Raw genomic sequence first — 22342 nt, 5'->3', positions numbered from 1 at the left:
TGCTGCCTTGCAGTTCGATCTCAGACGGCTGTGGTAGCAATGAGGAAGAATCTGTGGGTGTGGGACCGTCCGAGCCAGGCGTGGGATATAATCTCATGGTGTGCCATTTGCTAAGACTGTTGGGAAAGCACCGTATTAGGGTGGGACTGACCTGATTTTTCCAGGTGCCCTCTGTCACAGCTTCTCTCACTTCACCCTGCTCTAGCTAACGCTCAGTGGGCTGCACCCACTGTCTGACAAGCCCCAGTGAGATGAACCTGGTACCTCAGTTGGAAATGCACAAATCACGTGTTTTCTGCATGGCTCACGCTGGGAGCTGTAGGCTGGAGCTTTCCTATTCGGCCATCTTGGAACCACCCCTTCTCTTCTTATATATATAAGAAATGGTCTTGTTTTGCAATCTTGTTTTTAAAAAAGTAACGTTTGAAATTTTTGCATTTTACTATATTTTTCTTAGTATGAATTTTGTTAGTGTTGGTATTTAATTTCTTCAAGAGAATATGTTTTCCTCTCAAGGAAGTTTTCAGACTATTTCAACCCATTTTATAGGTATAAAATCTATTACCATATAGAAGAATAATAAGAAAGTTAATTTTGTGACTTTTGTCTTTGATATAGCTTCTAAATTGTGCTGATACTTACCTTGACACACGATACAGTTACAGATCTTAAGGCACTAAAAGAATTATTTTATTCTGGTATGTTTCCAGTGGAGGTATGTGCACCTAAGTGAACTGTGAACTGTAGAAATCTGTATTCACATTTCTACAGGAGCCCAGCCTTAGGTGGTGTCAGTTGATGGTGTAAATCATTGAAGGTATTAGCATAGCATCAAGGCAGTTTAGGGCTAAAAGAGGCCTTGGGACCAACTCTGTCATTGCAAATGAAGAGGGGAAAACTGAGGCTCAGAACCAGTGAACCAGTGAAATCATGGGTACCTCCAGCATCAGTTGCATATTGAATGTGAGGGCAGAGAATAGGAAATTAATGTGATGCCCAATCTCAGATCTTCTGTCACAAATTTGGCCTTTTGGAATTTATGTGCTAGGAATAAATTGGAAGTCTGAATAAAGAGGGTTGCTCTTGGGCTGAGAGAGGAATCTTGTTTCTGATGGAGCTTAACTTTCCTATAATTTGCTTTTAAGGGCTGAAAGTAGAAACTGTATTCATTTCTCTCTTTTTCCCTTACTTTCCCCCTCTGTCTTGGAGTTATGAAATGTTTTGGTGTTTGTTCTGATGCTTGGTAAAGAAATAATAATTATCCCCTTTAGCTTTCAATTTTGCATAACTAAAATTTGATGTCATGTATTAAGTGATTCATCTGCTGCATTTATATCTGGTCATTTAGGCAAGAAGCCTTGAATAAAAGCAATTATGTCGGGTGATTCCCAGTTATCCACATGCGGCCTAAGCAGATCCGTGTCCTTTAAACTCTCCAGATGCCATTTCAGGAAAAAGCACAAAGCCCGACAGAAATGTACTGCTCTCAGCCAAAACCTCTTTTGGAACAAAGTTCTAGATAACAATGATGCAAGGGCTCAACCAGGGATTCTCAGTCTCAGCACTACTGCCATTTTGGGCTGGATGATTCTTTGTGGGGAGGGCTGTTGGGTGCATTCTAGAATGATGAGCAGCTTCCCTGACCTCTCTCTGCTAAGAGCCAGTCATACTCCCTTAGTTGTGACAATCAAAAATGTTCCAGATATTAACAGCTGTTCCCTGTGAAGCAGAGTCACCCCCAGTTGAGAATGCCTAATCTCAGCCTACATTTTGTACTTCACATTACTCTTCATGTTTTGCATTTTGGAAGCACACTCTGGAAACATATCATAGACGTGTTGGGGGAAAGGTAACCTGTGGTCTAGCTGTCTAAAGTACACTCAGTGATGTTTCATAAATGGGGGGTCCTCCTTGTACACATTGCTTTTAGGCACCCACCCTGATGACAATAAACAGCCTGGCAAAGCTTTTTCACATTTTAAAAAATCCAGGTGAAAAAAAATTAAAAATGACTGTTCACATGACCAGCAGTTTTCAAAGCACTTTGAAATTGCATCTCATAAAAGCCTTGTAAGTTATGTTAGATGCCTGTTAATATTACTACCATCTTATAGACGAAGACACTAAGTCACAGTGAAAGTCACAAGCCGGTTTATGCAAGTGATAGACTTAGAGCTCAAGTCACTTGCAATCTCACAGCTGTCATCAAAGAGGCCGTAGTGGAGAGTGGGGAGTTTGTGGCTTGGGACCGCAGGCTTTCAAATGTTGGTCTGATGATAACTAGCTGTCAGAAATTGGGCCAGTCATTTAATCTCATTATTTTTCAGTTTTCTTATCTGTAAAGTAAGGACTATACTTTAGAAGTTTGTAAGGCACTTTATGAGGTATATAAAATTGTGAGTGATAAATGGTCAGTGCTTGGTGTATAACAAGCACACAAATATTGGGTATATTGTTATTAATAAGAATGATGACACTAGCATTGTTACTAATTTTGAGAGTGAAAGACAGACTGCCTAAGTCTGGAACTAAGATGTACCACTTGGCAGCCATGTGGCAACGCAACCCTGATTTCTCCTCTCTCGGGCTTCGTTTTCTCATCCACAAGGCGAGGATGATGGTATCTGCCTCACCTCATGGGGCTGTGTGAGGATTAAATGCCATGTAGTGAAGGATCACTGTGTGTAAACAATAATAATGATAACAACACTGATACTGATGATGATGATAATTATTCAATAAATACATTGGTATTTTTTCCAGATTCAGCTAAATTTGAGCTTAACCTCAGCAGTCTTGTCTGCTCCAACCTTTATCAGCCAGGATTTTGTTTGTAAGATAGAGAAAACAACACTTGTCATCTTAGGCAGAAAGGAATTTATTGGAACAATAGTGTTGGAGAGTCAGCCAGGCTATACGTCTGGGTCTGGAAAGTGAGCAGAGGCCATGGGAAGCCAGAAGGCTTGGATCAGGAACTGTGCTGGGAATTACCAGCAGAAGCAGCCTGGACTGCAGCACTGTCCCATTGGGAAGAACTCTCATCGGGTCCGTGCACCTTTTGCTGCTTCTGAGACAGTCAAGGGCCCAGAAGAGGGGTCTGCTTAGCTTTTCCTGGCTGCAGGGGGCTAGGACAGAGGGCTGGTCTCTTTGGCCTCTGGGATGGTCCAGGCACAACCTCTCCCCAGAACTATACAACACAGGGCCGGAGGTGGCGGCTCATGCCTGTAATCCCAGCACTTTGGGAGGCCGAGGCAGGTGGATCACCTGAGGTCAGGAGTTCGAGACCAGCCTGGCCAACATGGTGAAACCCTGCTGCTTCTAAAAATACAAAAATTAGCTGGGCGTGTTGGTGGGCACCTGCAATCTCAGCTACTCGGGAGGCTGAGGCAGGAGAATCGCTTGAACCTGGGAGGTAGAGGTTGCAGTGAGCCGAGATCACGCCATTGTACTCCAGCCCAGGCAAGAAGAGCGAAACTCTGCCTCAAAACAAACAGACAAACAAGCAAACACTGTGTAACACAGGAGAAAGAGAGGCTCTTAAACAGAAGTGGGGAGTATCATGAGGAGGCTTGCATGGTGGGAAGCCAAGAGGCTGTGGATGTCTCTTATACTTTCCTAAGTATTTACTAGGAGAGAGAGAGAGAGAGGTTTCAGCTGTTAAAATTAATCATTATGGTACTACAAGTAACATTTTAATTTTTAAATGACACATTGTGTAATTGACATAGATAAGTTTTTAAAAAAAATATTGTGGCCAAATATTTGTTTCAAATAAAGTCATAATCACAATGCTACTAGTGGGAATGACAGTGAGAAATAACTGACCTTTTAAAGACAGATTTAAAAGGGTAAAACAGAGAAAAGTGAGTTCACTTTAAATACTTTTTATTGAGCACTTATTATGCCCTGGATATTGGGCTAGGGCTGAAGACTAGAGGTGCAAAAACATGGGTTCTTCCTCTAGGAAGCTAGTCATCCATGGAAAGATGCAGATACTTTAAAAACAAAACAAAAACTCAAGTAACATAATGGGACAAGTGTTTTAATAAAGGCATTATGCAAATTGCTTTGGAATAGCAGAGAAGAGACATAATTATGATAGTGATGTGAGCTTAGACTTGAAGCAACAATAAACCAGGAAAGAAAGAGACGAGGGGATTCCAGGAAGATAAAAGCAAAGGTGGAAGAAAAATCATATGAAAGAGAAGAGGCTCAAATCCCAAGCCTGTTCTAACTGCTTGTCCTATCACATCTCATTCTTTTTACTGCCATTTTATCGCCTTTGTGATTTTTTTAAGAGCTGAAAGTGCTGTGTAATAGCTGTCCTATGAGACCCTGTTGAATGTGAAGAGCCATGTTTCTGGAATAACTTCCTACTAGTCGTATTTCTGAAAGGTCCTCCACCTAGACCTGCCGTGGAGAAAGCCATTAGGTGGATACCATTCAGGAAAGGGGAGGCGTCAGCATTCAGAGGGGGCACAAAATGTCTCCTCTGCCAATCTAATTCCATTTTAACATGTCCTTAAGCTCATTTTGATAAGACTTAAATGAGCAGGTCTGGCTCAGATTCAGCTGTGGCTGTATCTGTTCTGAGAAAGCGCTGGAGAGGGTGGTGCAATTGTGAAATGGATTAGCAGCCTTAATTACCTGCGAAAATTAATTAAGGTAAAGACAGGCAATAGAACAAATGATCCATGCAGACAATGAGAATAGTTCTAGATACATAAGACAAATCTGCCTTCCTTTTCCTGCCTAATCACAGTGAAACCATTCAGAATTTATCTCCTTTGAAAAATTACTAAAATAATAAAATAGATGTTAAAAAGGCAAGTGCAGTCTGATCTTAAATGAAAGATGAGAAATGTCAATCCTGGATTTTGGTCCATTTATCAGGGATCAGGAGACTTCTTCTGTAAAGGTCCAGATAGTGAATATTTTTGGCATTGGGGGCCATGAATCTGCATTACACCTTTGGGTTGTTGTGTGAAAGCAGCCACAGAGAATATGTAAAAGAGTGGGCATGATGGTGTTCCAATAGAACTTTATTTATAAACACTGAAATTTGAATTTCATATAACTTTCATGTATCACAACATATTATTTCTTTGGATTTTTTCCAACCATTTAAAAATATAGAGAAACATTCTTAGCTCAAGGGCCATACAAAAATAAGTGGCGGGCCAGATTTGGTCCATGAGTTGTACAGTTTGCTAACCCCTGGTTTAAATGATAAAGAAATGATGAAATGATGAAAGTGACTTAAATGATAAAGAAACGTGGCCCAAATATGACAAACATAAATAATATATTTACTACCATAACATCACAGAGTAAAGAATGACATAGTGGCACAAAACTCATTTTTAAAATCTTATTCCATCAAATTACATGAATGTTCTCCAAGAACTGAGTCAATCACATATTAATGGGCCATTTTCAGAAGTTATTCACCAAAAAGTGCCACTTATCTTGTCCATACAAGAACATGACTTCAAATATCACTTGGAGCCAACTGGTTGAAGTATCTTTTAAATGGCACTTGAAGTTTCTTCTAAATTAGTCAACTTTTTTTGATAACAACTGATATTCACTAGAAAATGAGACACAGGTGATGGCCCTAACCGCACCAACATGGATGCCATAAGGAGTGTCAGGGGGATCTCTGGCGGGAGTTGGATCTCACCAACAATATTATTAGGTCAGCATTAAGTATCCCTGAAATGAATGGCTAACATATCATTTTTGTGTTGATTCTGGCCTCAGTTCTCTTTTTCTTTTGTTTTGCTTGTTTGAGTCATCTGCTGATATGATTTGGCCATCTCCGTGTCTTATACTAGTCTAGTAGTTTCCTGGCATTATTACTTATGATGATAACAACATATTCTTTCTCTGGTTATGACATAAGCATTGTTTTCTCCCCTTACCCAGTTTCAAGGTCTCTTCCTTATTTACAAAGTTGTCCATGAACTGCTTTTACACTGACTCATTTTTGCTTTTATTTTTCAACTCAAAATTCTGGGGAAACCTTGGGGTGTTTTTCTTCCCTGATGTGAAATATTCACCCCTGAGAATTGCTCTGAAAACAGCAATTAGTGCAGAATATGTCTCCCCAGGTATATAGAAATATCTTCAGATATTGTGGTGGGAAGGGTTTGTAAATGACTTTAATGTTGATAGGAAAAGAATTGGGGTTTAAGTCTGCTTGGAAGATTTCTGTCCTTGTATCAAAGTCTTATTCTATTGGGGATGAGTCCTAAAACCTTGTCAGCGTATATATTTATAGTCTTATATGTGTACATGATATGTCTAAAACATAACTATATAGTTGTAGTTATAACAACTTGAACTCCATATAGTTATATCTATATTTATAAATTATCTACATGCATTACTGTACACATTAAAAACACATAGCTAACAGAATTTTAAAAGGTTAAGATACGAATAAAAACAGGAGTTCTAGTGTTTTCTTTCCAGCCCTGTAAATTGATTTGTGTACTCCTGACATACACATTCTACTCTCTGGAGATCAACATTCTACTGGCCCTCAAAACTGGGAGGAAAGGCCATCTGGTTTATCTGCTTCACTAAGGTTTTGTTGTTTATGGATTCACACTTACAGTAGTGCACAGAACACTGAGTCATATTGTTGTGCTTTTGGGCATGAGAATACAGAGCTAAGCATAGAGAATATTCTTTCCAGTTTGTGGCATGTGATGAGCTTGATGAATCTGGCAATTTCCATGATGAAGTAGGTTGTGCCTGGGGCACAGTTGGGCTGATGCAGCGTGCATGTGATGAACGGGCTCAGAGCTGTCTTACAGGAGCAAACACCACAGCACCATGTCCCTTTGCTTTGGCACAAACTGAATTTTATGTTTATTTTGAGGGCTGAATTTAGGCAAAACTGGCCAGCTTTGAGGGAGTTGAAGATGTTTCTTATTGACCCCAAAAGCACCACTTAGCCCCTTTGCCGTGGGTGCATTTTGTGCCACAAGGACGGGATGCTGCACCTTGCAAACTATCTAATCATCCTCCAGTGTGAATTGCAGACACTGTGATATTCCTTTCTGGGATAGTTGAATGTAAACTCCTTATCTAAATGTTGAGTAAAGGCTTTTCCTTTTATTGAGAGAATTTTGAACATTAGTGATTAGGCAGAGATAGAAGATGAGGCTAGAAAGCTTCTAGGTTCCTCTGAAATCACCCTGTTTGTTGATATGCTCATCTGTTCTCAACCTGTTAGTACTTTCCTAGTCATTTCAAAAAAAGAGAGAGATTCAGCAAACCTGGTTTTATTCCTGAGACAGTACTGTCACAAAAAATAATGTTGTCAAGAAAACCAAAGTAGTGTCTGACTTGTTTAGAGGTGCTAAGGTCATATGACAAGCCAAAGAGTAAGGATAATATTGGAGGAGGAAGAATGTCTCTTGCATTGATGGATAAAAGAACATGTAATTTGAAGAAAATAATCTGCTGAATTTCATTCTTTAATCCTGATCTTGAATATCACATCTACATTCATTTTCATGCTAAACATGTAGAAAAAACTAGAATTAATTAGAACATTTGGAAATGGTACCAAAATAGATAATATTTTAAAATCAAATAAATAATAGAATGAACAAAAATGGGCATAAATGAGTGAGCAAAGCCGTAAGCTCATTAGAAATATACAAATGATAAATGGTACACAGATGGCCTGATATTTAATACTGAACTGAAGGTCTGGAATGAACACAGAGATTTTTTTTTTTTTTTTAATTCAAAATGGCATTTCAGTGGCACACAGAAAAAATAATAATTGGCTCTTTGGGATATTTCCTAACTGAGGTCTTAATAGACCATACGTACTCTTGCACTTTTGAGGTTTGATTTAAGATTATAAAAAACAAATAAGTGTAATGAATTCTGTTAGTGATAAATTAAAATATTTCAAGTAAAACTCAGTGGTGATTTCTGAAACAGCTATGAAATATACTAATAAGATCAGTAATCTCAACAATATATTTCTAGTTGTGAGTATATATTTAGAGACCAACAAAATAGGGGGATATCAGGATTTGATTAAACTGTCAGGCTAGGAACCATATGTTTACATTTGAGTTTCTGCAGTCAATGGGGTATATAACATGGCCAGAAAACTTCCTTTGAAGTGAGTAGCAAGGACAGAGAAGGAGCCACATAAGTTGATATTCAGCATGGTTTAATGAGACACGTGGCTCCAATCCACAGACAAAATTCAATATCTACTATAAATTTTTGCCAAACATATATCCATATTTATTATTCCCTTCAGAACATTTTAGACATTAACAAGGATTCGAGGAGAAATGGACCCCTTGCCAACTTTAAGGCCAGTTGAAATAGAGAGGCCTGAAGTAAAGTTTAGACTGCACATCTATCGTGTTTAGCGATTTGGCACCACACTGTTTCTTGACTTCTGATGATAAATGGTCTATAAAGAGCTCACACATCTTCTTTAGCATCAAATATCTCTTCACAAGTAATATTTTAGTGAGTTGAATATAAATGAGCCAAAACCATGAATAATGATTCCTCTGTACTTACGAATGAAGGGGGAAAGTAGTTGTAGTTGGTAAAATGTGACCAGAAACTGCAGCTGTAGTTTTTGTTAAATGTTTGAAGAAGGCACTATTCGATTCAAGAAATCATCTAGTGACAGTGCCTCTTTTCTGCTGGACACTTTTGGGTTGGGCCAGTTACTCTTTAACCTCTGCCTCCCAGGTTCAAGTGATTCCCCTGCCTCAGCCTCCCGAGTAGCTGGAATTACAGGCCACCATGCCTGCCACCGTGCCCAGCTAATTTGTTTTCGTATTTTTAGTAGAGACAGGGTTTTGCCATGTTGGCCAGGCTGGTTTAGAACTCCTGACCTCAGTGATCGGCCCACCTTGGCCTCCCAAAGTTCTAAGATTACAGGCATGAGCGACCACACCCAGCCTGAAGTCACTGCCAACCCTAACACAGACTCAGAATTTCCATGCCAAATGCATTCTGAGCAAGGTAGAGTCAGTAGGAGATTTTAACACAGATAGAACCCTTCTCTCAACTGGTGTCTTCTCTGGAAAATATTTGCTGCCAGAGAAGTCAAGCCTCTCTCCCCAAGACTGTGCTCTCCTTCCTCTCCACTTCCTTTGTTATCTAGAAGAACATACTTCTTCCTCTGGCTATCCAAGTATCTTCCTGAAGGTCACTTCTCCTTTTGAGCAACTCACCCAGAGCTCTTCATGCGCTTACCATGTTGCTAACAGCTGCTAAGAAAATTGATGTTTTTTCATCTATATTATTCCGTTAGTTAAGCAGGAAGAAAGTCTGCTTAGGAGAAGCATGAGAAGTCAAATGGAAAGTCTGATTTCAGCCAAAAGGAGAAGGGTTCTTAGAGTTTCAGCATTTCTGAGGACCACTTAATAAGTCATAAGCAAAGCAGTGACACTAAAAAGAGTGTCATGTGAACATCCAGGTGCTAAGGTCAGCTTCCTGGGCTTGCGACCTATGTAGTCACACAGGGCACTGGGCTCAGAAGAGCCCTACACGTGGTTTAATGCTCTGCTCTCACCACTTTGAAATTCTTAACATTATTTGAACAAGGGGTCCTGCATCTTTATTTTGGAGTGGATCCCTCAAATTATGTAACCAGTCCTACAGGGGCAGACTGGTACCCAGCTCTAGCAAAACACCTGGTACAGTTAACTTTTTTAAAATAAATTGGTAAGAGGAAATTGAAAAGGGAAGATATCAGAATCCAGAGGCTTCTTGCAGATGTCTCAGTATTAGGTGAAGCCATGCAGAGTACTAATCAAAGTACAAAACTACGAGTCAGAAGATGTGGCTTCTAGACCCAAATTTTTCTCTACAACCAATGTCAACTTTCTGAAGTTTGCTTTCCTTACAGGTAAAGAAGTCCTCATTGGGGACTTGCCTAATAATACTAGAGTATACTCTTCCAGAAGAAAAAACTAAATGTGGGAGATATTGCAAAAGATATATACAGTCCCCAGTACTTTGGGAGGCTGAGGCAAGCGGATCACAAGGTCAGGAGTTTGAGACCAGCCTAGCCAACATAGTGAAACCCCGTCTGTACTAAAAATACAAAAAAAAAAAATTAACTGGGCATGGTGGCAGGCTTGGTGGCCTGTAATCCCAGCCACTTGGGAGGCTGAGGCAGGAGAATTGCTTGAACCCAGGAGGCGGAGGTTACAGTGAGCCCAGATCACACCACTGCACTCCAGCCTGGGTGACTGAGCAAGACCCTGTCTCAAAAAACAATAACAACAGCAACAAACAAACAAAAAACCTCAATGACTTCGTGAGATGAATGCCAACAAATGGGATTCTTCTGGTATTTCACCATATCCTGAACATGCCTGGCATATACCATTTTCCCACCACCCCTCTCAATCTACCCTTTCCCCAGCTATTCTTTCCTCTTTGTTCTTTGCTTATTTAAAATTCGTTCATCGTATCAGGCCGAATTCAAACTTTTTTTTCTTTAAGAAATCTTAAGAACCATCCTGATTCAAAATGAGCTTTTCTGCTATAAACGCATTTGACCGGTCACAAATCACTTGGCACTGTGGCTTATTGGCTTATTTCTCTTTCTAGATAGAATTTTTTATATGACTGTGTGTGATCTCCCCACTGAGGGAAGGGCTTGTCTTTTCCCCTTTCTACCTCACACCCAGCCCAGTATTGTGTCTATACATCAGAATGGATAGTGATCCTAAAGAGGAGACTTGATCAAGCTAGAGAAAACCTTAATGTCAAAGAAAATGAAAAAAAAAATGGAGCAGAAAATATTTAAGTTTTAGAGACAGGTTCTTGCAGTTTGGCAAATACTTCCATACAAATCTGTTGATATATGTTCTCTTCTGAAAAGTATTATTTTGACCAGGTATATTAGTAAGTCAAAAACTTTTTAATAAGCTTTTTGAAGAAGTGGCCAATATTCTAACCTTCCAGTAAGTGGTCATGGGACAAGTGCAATTGGGGGAACACACTGGAAATATCCAGGCTGTTCCATAACATTGCTGTTACTCATGCAGATTGAGAGTAATCACCAGGTCTTTGGAAAGAATTTGAGTCTGATATATTTACTTAGAACATATTCTATTACCATAGTCACAAAATAAACTCTATATTGTTTTCGTAATAGTGTATGATTCCAGTCTTTCCATTTAAATTATTTGCCACAATCATAATGTTCTATAGATACCGTTTATGCAGATAACTGATGGAGTACAAACTATGATTACTAAAGTCAATATTTTGATGCCTAGAATGGGCTCAGGCAGGTAAGCAGCACAACTTGGAGATTTTTGTCTTAAGGATGTTTATTTCCGTGTGAACATCCTTGATATAGTTTGGCTGTGTCCCCACCCAAATCTTATCTTGAATTGTAGCTCCCACAATTCCCACGTTTTGTGGGAGGTACTCAGTAGGAGATAACTGAATCATGGAGACAGTTTCCCTGATACTGTTCTCATGCTAGTGGATAAGTCTCACAAGATCTGATGGTTTTATAAGGGGAAACCCCTTTCATTTGGTTCTCATTCTCTCTTGCCTGCCATCATGTGAGACGTGCCTTTCACCTTCCACCCTGATTGTGAGACCTCCCCAGACACATGGAACTGCGAATTCGTTAGACCTCTTTTTCTTTATAAATTATCCAGTCTTGGGTATATCTTTATCAGCAGCAAAAGAACGGCCTAATACAATACTATGTAGAGTTTTGTTGAAAGGGGAGAGAGTTGGTATCAGGTGGCAAAAGAAAAAACCGACCCTGTTGAAGGAGTAACCCTCAAGTAGGAATACATTTTTGTTTTATCTACAAAGTTTATATTTCATTTCAGAGGATACTGATATCAGAGAAGTTAAAGATGGTATCCATGATAGTGATAGTGGGTAGGTGTTTCCCCATAGAAAACTCCAATAGCCTTTCCTGTATGAAGTCAGGTGGGTCAGGAGCAAAATGACCTGAGAAATGAATTGGTTGGGAATTTAGAAATTTCAGTAAGAAGTGCTTCACTTATTCAAACAGCATGCCACACTGTCTCCCCCACCCCTACCACCAAAGATACCTTTCAGATGGCAGCTCTTTTCCCTCAACACCTGCTTCAGTAGCATTATCTTAGAAAGTTATTTAGGTGCTTAGGTTTACAGACTTGGAAGCCTGACTGTGTGAAGCAATTGATAATCATCTGTCTCTAAGATTCATATTCATATTAGTTGAGCTTAGGGTTGACATACAAACATAGAATGCAAATTTATCTATTTATAGTGAAAGCTCTGTCTTAGAAATGAGAATACTCAAGTCCTCAGCACCAGCACATTCTCTCCCTATAGGTCATCCCATATAGGGAGCCCATTATAATCAGAAGACTTTCCAGGGTGGCATGAGAACATACTGTTAGTTTGATGAACTTCAGTGTTTCTTGGCAACAGGCTAAATTAGCTTGTTGTTTTTACCTCCACAAAAAGAAAGATCTTGACAACGGACTATGGTATTCTGTGTCTGGCTAGGCCTGTTTAAAATGCTTTGGTGAGCAGCTTACATGTAACTTTCTGACTCTCTTTTTAAATCTTCCATAACTTACCAGGCATACTTTGTATCAACATATTATTTCTTTAGATGTGTTAATGAACTCCATTCGATCCCAGTCAGATTTTGCAGGCTTAGTTCTTGAAGTGACCTTGCAAAATGGGATGACTTTTAAATAATTAATCTTATTTTCTTTTTCAGCTTCATCCATGATTAATTTTACCCTGTGGAAAATAAGGAGAAAATCCTAGTCATTTTCTAGGTAGTAGGAGTGTGGTGGCATTATGGAGGAGTTTAGTTGGGAGTGACACGATCTTCAGTAAGGACATTGGGAATTGGGAGAGAGATTTCCAGTTGCGGGAGAGATTTCCAATTGCAGGTGAAATCAGCTTGAGTTTGGAGTGGGAAAACTTGGAGAAGATCATTTGTGTCAATTCAGCTGGGATGGTGGTGAGATGTTGACCTGCTGGTGCAAAGATCCCATCTCTGTACACATTAGTGGCAAAACCCATGGCAGTGGACCTACAAATGAGTCCAGTGGCAAAATCAAATTAATGAGGGCTTTTCCTCGGTCAGGATAAGGTAGACTAAACCAGTGGACCCAAAGCTAAGAGAAGATGCAGGATACAGGAAATAAACCTGGTGATTCTTTCTGGAAAACACAGTCCTACCGTGACTGATGGAACAAGCAGAGAAAATGAAATTTTTATCTTTCTTTTTGTTGTCTAGTTTGTCCTTCTTTCTGATAGAAAGTAAAAACAATTGAGCATGGAAATACATATTTTTAAAGGTTTAACAGCTTAACTAGTAGTCATGATCATATTTTTATTTTCGTTTCATTGTCTTGCTCTGACTGAGCATTAGGACAAAAATTAGTTGATTTCACAAAGTGGCCTATGCCACCACCAACCCCCACCCCAAAGCAACAACAAAAACAAAATTTTTTTCGTAGGGTTATGCCACTGGTTTTGAATAGAGTTCATTAGCAAATCTACACTTTGTCTTACAGTCATATTTAACCATTGCCTTGTAAATTAAAACCAAGTCATTATTAAATTCTTAGAAAAAAGATATAAACCAGTTGCTTAGTTAATAGTTCTCCCTTTCCTTCCCAAGATAAAAAAGAAAAACCAAACATTTTTATATTGCTATAAATTGCACCAGTGCATCCCTTTTGATGATGTTGTGTTGCATAATATGTAACTACAGAAACTAATTTTGCAAACATTCAAGAATGGGATATTTGCAAATAGCTCTGTTCTGGATATTAAGCACAAAGTGAATTAAGTTATTGAATTCCATTTAAGCAGCATTAACCTTGTTTTAAGCCTTTTACTTTCATTAGTCCACCCTTCTTTTCCCACTTGGCTGTTTGTAGTACATATTGATTCTCAAGGTGGTACTTTAGAAAAGTAAGAGATGGTGGTGAAATTACTTGGATAATGAAAACCACAATGACATTGAAGGCTACATTAGAGTCTGTTTGTTATACAAGTCAGGCTCATGCTGTAGATCTAAGCTGTGGATCTAGTTTAAAAATACTAATTTTATAAAAGACTCTCTCAGTTAAATGAATGAGTGGCCTTTGGTGTGCTCCAAGAATGGATTTTCCTGTTTTATATAAAATTGTATAATATGTTGTTGGGTGGTTTGTTGTTTTTATTTTGATGAACCTGCTTTAAATATGAAAAGTGTAAGTACTGTCACTTCTGTTATAATATGACAAATGTGTTCCTATAAGTCACACTGTTGTGGAAAATTACATAACATAAAAGGGCTTGTGAGAAAAATGGGGTAATGGGTATAATACCACCAAACTAAGTCACCGACACATAAATAAGATAGGAACCTACTAAAACAAGTAGCACAGTCTTACATATGTTAAGTGGTTAGGAAATAAATACTAGAACAAATGTAGCCTTTTATCTTGAAAAAGACTTGAAGTTTGGTTGTAGAAGAGTTGCAGCTTGGCAGTTATTGTGAAGTAGAGGAAGGACAGTTATTTTCAAGTCATGGGAAAGTTGTAACACCAGAAGGGTATGGCTCATAACACACGAGTAAACTGAGATAATTGGCAAATTCTTGGTGTTCATATGTTTTGTACATTCCTTTGAGGCTCAATTTTAGCAGAGTGCCATTTTCTGCATTCACCTGATGTTCCTTAAAGATGAAATAGCTATACATAACTGTGAAATGTGAAATTAATGTTATGCTCACAGTTTTTGCTAATATATTAATGGTGTAGAAACAAATTTGCATATCAAAATATGCATCCAAAACAAAACTGACTACATCTTATTCCAAATCATCATTGGCATCATCATCATCATCATCATCATCACTATGATTATTTAACATTTCCATGAGTTGATTTTAAAATAACTTCTTGGACATAAGTTTTATCTGTAAGAATGTTTTATTGAAACAAATTTTAATAACAATTCTGGGAAATAATTATCTTCCAGAATAATGTGAAAATCTATTATCACAATTAGAGAATAAATCCAGAAGATGATATTTGGCACCTATGAAGCTTTTATTTTTGGCTTGCAGACTCTCATTCGGAGAGTAGGGATTATCTTGTTACTTCTCTCAGTTCTAGGTAAACAAAAGGTGCCTAATACAAGCACATTACCCTGACTTGACTTAACTCAGAGGAAATGAAAAGTTCCAGCCAAGTAAGGTTACCTCAGACAAAAATCAGTTACCCTTTTTGAAGTCCTTTCCAAAATCAATGGTGATTTATTTCAGTGACCTCCCTTAAAGCGTACATATATGTTTGCACAGAATCAGTGTATTAATCTGTTCTCATGCTGCTATGAAGAAATATCGGAGACTGTGTAATTTATAAAGAAAAGAGGTTTAATTGACTCACAGTTCTGCATGGCTGGAGATGCCTCAGGAAACTTACAGTCATGGCAGAAGGCATCTCTTCACAGGGTGGCAGGAGAGAGAATGAGTGCTGAGCAAAGGGGGAAACCCCTTATAAAACCATCGGATCTTGTGAGAACTCACTCACTGTTACAAAAACGGCATGGGGAAAACTTCCCCCATGATTCAATTATCTCCGCCTGGTCCCTCCCTCAACGGGGGATTATTACAATTCAAGGTGAGATCTGGTTGGGGACGCAGAGTCAAACCATATCCATCAGGGATAGGCATCCATGTGTGAGGGCAGTAGACAGAATCCAAGGGGCAAATACATGCTGTGCATTAAGAAAAGATTAGTACCTTTGACTGTTTATCTGGATTTTGCTAGTAGGTTTTTTTTTTTTTCTGCAACAGTAAAACCCCCCAAGCTCTGAGGAGTAGCACTGACATACCCACTCCATTTATGGTCCCTGAATGCTCTTTGACCCTTTTGAGGAACCAGGAGATACTTAGTTTCTAAAATATGATTTGAGAACATCCACTCTTAAACCACAATTTATTGAATTATCTGTAAAAGTAATTGACTTAATTCTAACGATGACTCGCTCAGAACTTTACTGCGGAAGGGAGCCTGGATATTTTAGTCCATTTCCTTTTCTCCCCACTCTGATTTCTTAAGAAAAAAGTAATAGAGTAACTACTGCAGAACAATTCCTTTGGGAATAGTAACACATCTGCATTACGTATTGCTAGAAATTATGAGGGGATGACAATGATTTGAATGATTTGCAGGTTTCTTGATAGCTTTCTGCAAAATTAGACCAGGAAGGAGTGAGTTTGTAGGAAGCTGAGGTTGGTGGAGGCCGTGAACGATAAGCTTGAGGAGCATATTAATTGACTTAACTCACATGTGACCTTGATTATCAGTACCTATTATTTGGAATGCAGAAATTCAAGAATACTACTAAATCAGTTCAACACCAATCTCCAAAGGTCCCATTGGCTTAAATTCAACCTGAGACTCAGCAAAAAAGAAACCCAAATCATGGGTATTGTATAAACTCTGTTTTACTATTAAAAATATAAACTGAAAAACTGATTTTATACACCATTAAGCTGCTGTTAAATTTATCTTCAATGATTTATCAATTTGTAATGACACTGGGAAAAAGAGAGATTACACTGTGATGGAATCTTATATTCTCTAAATAAGCCCTTCAGTTACAAAACAAACACATATTATATAATCACATAAAATAAAAATATAATATTATGGAAAGATAAATATTAAGCTGTTATTTTAATTTATTTGTAAAGTTAACAAAATTAAAAACATTAAACTTATACTCAAATATTTGATACTACAAAATTTTATACTCTTTTTCTCAAAAGGGAAGATGGCATAAAACATAAGTAAAAATTAATATATAAGAATGCTCCTGTTCTTGAATTAACTAACCCACTGCCAAATAAAGGCAATGGTATAAAATGTATTGCAATGCCTGCCCCAGGAATCTGATGTGGGATACCAGGAGAATGTTCTATGAGACCTCCCAACTGGACTTCGTAAAACAGCTTTTATTATTCAGGATTGGCATTACAAGTCTATTACTTAAACTCATATTGAGGAGTCAGGAGAAAGGAGTCGCAGACATGAGCTGTCAGGGCTATGGGTCTCGCTGTGTGGAGACAGGTTGTGGAGAGGGAAAATGAAGCTGATATGCACAAAGATGCAGAAATAAGGAGCAGGGAGAATCTCATGAAGTCCAAGTCCGCAGAATTCCCACCTGTACCCTAATCCCACTCCGGGCTTCTTCTTGTAAGTGCTCCATTAATTCCCGGGATCAATGTATTTCTCTTTTTGCTCAAGCTGCCTAGAATTTTTTCTTTTTTTTTTTTTGCCAGGGACAATCACGCCACTCTAAGTACCTTTCCGTTCATCCCATAATGAGGGTTTTTTGTGGTTCTGCAACCTCGATCTTCCTTCCCAAACTTGCACACGTTCTTTCAGCACTCATCTGAGTGATTCATCTGATGCTACCATTTTAAATGGGCTGCATTCCCATTTAAAGTAGACACCATGTCATAGAAAACGCTGCGTACTTGAGTGGCAGAAATTAAAATTGCTAGCTAGTGAGCAAAAATGAATACTAATTCTAGCTGCTCCCGAGTCCAGAGAGGGGCACACTCCATCTCAGTGAAGTAGCTCCCTCTGAGATTCCTCATCCGTGGAGCTTTTCAGTGAATCAAGAGAGTATGTCCAGGCTAGCCTACTTAGGCAAGGTCGAGGCAAGAGGAAGCTAAATGGCTCTTCCTGAAAAGAGAAGACAGGAATTTTTAAAGTGGATGAGTCACACTAATGCCACATGGGTTGAGCAGCATGTCTATGTGTAACACAACAACTAACTGGGTGACTGTGTAGAGAAAAAGCTCCCTTATTTCCAGAGATTCTTCCTGGTTTCTGAGTAACTGAAGTTTCTGGTTAATAGGAACTTCTGTTTAGGGTTGGAAAATTCAGCTCCTTTGTGTTAGTTTTGGCACTTCCATGAGATTCAGGAGTCAAGCTTTTCTGGGTAAAATGGAAAAGGTTTTACACTGACTCATCTTGGCTGAGGGCTATCCTGGACTCCAAGGCTCTGCTTTGTGGCGGCAACACAGCAAGAGCATCACTCCTTCAGGGATGATCTTATTACTTTTTGAAAATGGTTTCAGTTCATATTTATTACCTATCTTATTGATAACCAGCCTTTTAACTTGATTGGTTATTCTTAGTAAACTTCAGCTTATTTAGCTTCTGCTTTCATATTAGAATTTTAGTTTGGTAACTTTCATGAATTTAAGAAACTTAAATTTTAAACAAAGGAAACTAGTACATATTTCCAGAATGGTTCCTTGTAACAATAAGTGACATTTATTTAATTTTTATACAGTGGATTAAGTTTTTGGCTGAGGGACCATTATGTCTTCTTTTATTTTTTTCCTATGATGGGTTATTACTAAAAGTTAATTTGTGTTTTAATTTAATTCTTCAGTGTACCTTTTGCCTGTGAATAATGCCATTTGAGTGAATTTTACATTAGTTTAAAAAAATTCTGATGATGGTCTGTAAATCCAGGCTTCAGGGGGGAAAAAAGAGCATCTCTTATTATAATAAGGGAGGGAGAAAGAACAGGAAGAGGGTATACTGTTTTACAGGGCAAGGAGAGACAATGGCTGGGGATGGAAAAAAGAGATGGTTAGATGGAGATTTGTGTGTGTGTGTGTGTGTGTGTGTGTGTGTGTGTGTAATCCTAGGGATCTGTTGAAGTGAACCTTCAATAATCCTGCACAAATCATCATATTCTCTGTGCAACTGAATTTCTTACAGAGGCTGGTGAATGGGGTTAAATTCTGAGTTGAGATTGCACGGAGGTTAACAAAAAACGAAGCTTAGCAGCAAGGATTATTTTAAATTTCTTTTAATGAGAAAAACTATACTTTCAATACACAAAAGTAAACTGTTCAAATTATATTTTATTTAATTCAGAAACCTGGCTCTAAGTAGTATGGTGTCTGAATAGATAACATTAATAGAAGCATAGTCTGGTCATAAAAATTAATTAAAAGCAATCAAATTGATATTGTTCAGCAAGTTGGAGGGAAACTGACTTTTAACACTGCAGTAACGTCTAAAAATCCCCATCTCAGTTCCTTTCTCTACCGATATCTCTCCCGTGCTCTGCTAAGAAACCAATCTCCCCATCCTTCCCTCTGTAACCCCAAACAAACTCCAGTCCAGTCCCAAACTCCAATCCCAACCCAAACCTTCTCCAAACCCAGTAAATAGCAACATAGGTCTACTGAACATCTACAGTCTGTGAACACTCATTTTGATTGATGAGGATACATCTGTGGATAAAACAGACAAGCAGTTCTAGTTCTCATGATCCTCTGCCCTTCACCCTGTGGAAAAAGTAGGCAATAAAAAGGCAGATGATAAGCAAAATATGTAAACGTCAGATGCTTATAAATGATAAGAACGGACAGAGAGTCTATGATGTCTGCTGGAGGAGGTGGTTGCTAGTGAAGTCTTCCCTGAGGAGGGGATTTTTAGTAGAAACATGAAGAAAGTGAGGAAGCAAGCCATGCAGGCATACAAGGAAGAGCATTCCAGGCTGAGGGAATGGCAAGAACCTACAACTTGTGTTTGGAGAAATTCTGGCATCTTCAAGGCTGACAAAAGGGGATTGTCTGATTGAAGGACAAGGTACAAGGAATAAGTTAGTAGGGGAAAGGGCCAGAGAATGTGTATGATTATACACATAATAGAAAGGCTTCTCCCTTTATTCTGCATAAGATGGAGGCATTTGAGAATTTCTGAGTGAAAGAGTTCCATGATCTGATCGTGTTCTACAAGCTCTGAATTGAGAAGAGACTGAAGGGAGGCAAATGCAGAGGCAGAAAACTCCATAAGGAGATGCGTATCATAATTCAGAAGACAATCAGTGATGTTTTGGATCAGAGAGTTAAGGTAATGGAAGGGATGTGAAATAGAAGAATCCTGAATACATGTTGAAGATAGTATCAATGAGATTTTTTTTTTTTTTTTTTTTTTTTTGAGACAGGGTATTGCTCTGTTGCCCAGGCAGGAGTGCAGTGGCATGATCATGGCTCCCTGCAGCTTCATCCTGCTGGGCTTAAGCAATCCTCCCCCCTCAGCCTCCCAAGTAGCTGGAACTACAGGTGCATGTGTTATCTCATTCGGCTAATTTTTTAAAAAATTTTCTTTGTAGAGATGAGATCTCACTATATTGTGCAGGCTAATCTCAAACTCCTGAGTTCAAGTGATCCTCCCACATCTGCCTCCCAAAGTTCTAGGATTGTAGGCATGAGCTACTGCACTCAGCTGGGATTGCTTTAAGATAGACTATGTGAAATGGATAAAGTAAGAGTGGAGTAGCTGTTATTGATGAGAGCAAAGGCTGAGGGTGAGTTGGTTTGAGAAGGAAAACCAGGAGATCAGCTATGAATGTATTAAGTATGAGATGCCCCCTATATACTCAAATGGAGAGGTCAGGTATGTAACTGGATATATAAGTTTGGGTCTGGATTTTGGAGACAAGTCTGAGCAGGAGATTTTAACATGGGACTCACCAGAATGTAGGTGGTGTTTTATGCCGTGGGACTGGCTGAGCTCCCTAAGGGAGTGAGTGAAGACAGCACAGGGAAGAGATACAAAGACTGCGGCTCAGAAATGCCAACATTAAGACATGGGGTGAAGAAAAGGAGCACAAAGGAGACAAGAAGGGGCAGCCGGAGAGATGGAAAACAGTGTAAGTTTACTGATCTGGAGGCCCAGGGAGGAAAGTGCTTCCAGGACTGAGGTGTAATCAGCTGGGTTGATGCTTTTGGTAGGTAGAGTCTGATGAGGACTGAAAAATCATCATTGGAGTTAGTGATATGGAGACCATTAGTAACCTTGAGAAGAGCAGTTTCAATGAGTGATAGAGACACATTATGATTGGAGAGGGTTTGTTAGAAAAGAAGGACAAAAATTGGAGACGGTGAGTTATAAAAGGACATTTTGAAAGAGTTTTGCTATTGAGGAAAAGAGAGAAAGGGAGTGATAGCTAGAAAGGAAAGCAGAGCCAGGAGAGAGTTTTATGCTCTGTTCATTCACTCCAGTCTGGGAGAAATGTGCATAGGCTAACAGTTTTCATCCAGTAAAGAGGGGAAAATGACCCTGAAGAAAGAGGGAGAATTGCCAGTCACCTTGAGTGACTTTGAGTGGACATGAAAGGCTAGAACTAGAGCACAGGCCAAGAAGAGCTGATAGAACACAGGATGGGGGGATGTTGAATACTTTCCCTTGAATATCTTTTTTGAGCCTTGAAAATCATCTGTATTTGTAACTAGGATGATTGATGATTATAGTTCAATAAAATAATCCTATGTCTCTCATTTGTCTGCAGTGTGAACAACCAATTGAAAACTGAGAAAAATCTGTATAATCACCACTTATTTAGATAATGCAATGTCCATTGGTAACGTCACTCTTTTCCATTAATGAATTGCCTAATTGTTTTCCCTATTGGAAGGACACAGTATGAACTTGAAGGCTCATACAGGCCCCCAGATAGTCTGGTACCATAGTAAGGAGTGCATTTGTTCTACATTAGACATTTGTTTGAGGTTTTCTGAGAAGGCCATTACTAAATAGGAAAGGTTTGGCAGGGGTAGGGGTGGGGTGGTGAGAGAACGAGAACTTTAGATTCTTTAGGGAAAGTTAAGGATGGAGTTTTGAAACTACCAAGGAGTTAGGAGATCCTCAAAATATGTCAACTCATATGAAGAACAGGCACATGATTTTGATAGTAATCACATGCTAAATGTTCTAGATCGGGATTATTATTGGTTATTGGTGACAACTGATGAAGATTTGATTTGCAATATCTAACCACTAAATGAAGACTGCTTAATGAGTTAAGCTAATGAATTTGTATTTGACTTAAAAGCCACAGTTATTTTAAAATTTTACATAGTACATATAAAATATTACACTCATATAATGCATGTTATATATAATATGTGTGTATAAAATGTGTAAATAAATTAAAAAATATATATCCCAATAATAAGTGACAATAGCCTCTTGGTAATTAGGTTTTCAGTAAAATATTTTCCTCTGTAGCAATGTTATTTCTAAGCCAGAATCCTTGCAATGAAAGGCAATGAATTTGGAAAACAGAGTCTCATTCCCTAACCTGGGAGAATGATTCAGGATTCCCCACTTGTGTGGGGCTCTTCCAAGGCTCTGTTCCTGCTTTTAAAATCACAGTTTTGTGTTTTTTATTTTGAAGAGAGTCTTCAAAGTGATTAACCCAGGACTGAAAAAACCTGAGTCTACCCCGCCTCAGAATGCTTTCAGCACAA

The sequence above is a fragment of the Colobus angolensis genome, unplaced genomic scaffold (genome assembly GCF_000951035.1).
Source record: "Colobus angolensis palliatus isolate OR3802 unplaced genomic scaffold, Cang.pa_1.0 Scaffold266, whole genome shotgun sequence".
In the NCBI taxonomy this organism is placed as follows: Eukaryota; Metazoa; Chordata; class Mammalia; order Primates; family Cercopithecidae; genus Colobus; species Colobus angolensis.
This window is presented reverse-complemented; position numbering follows the sequence as displayed.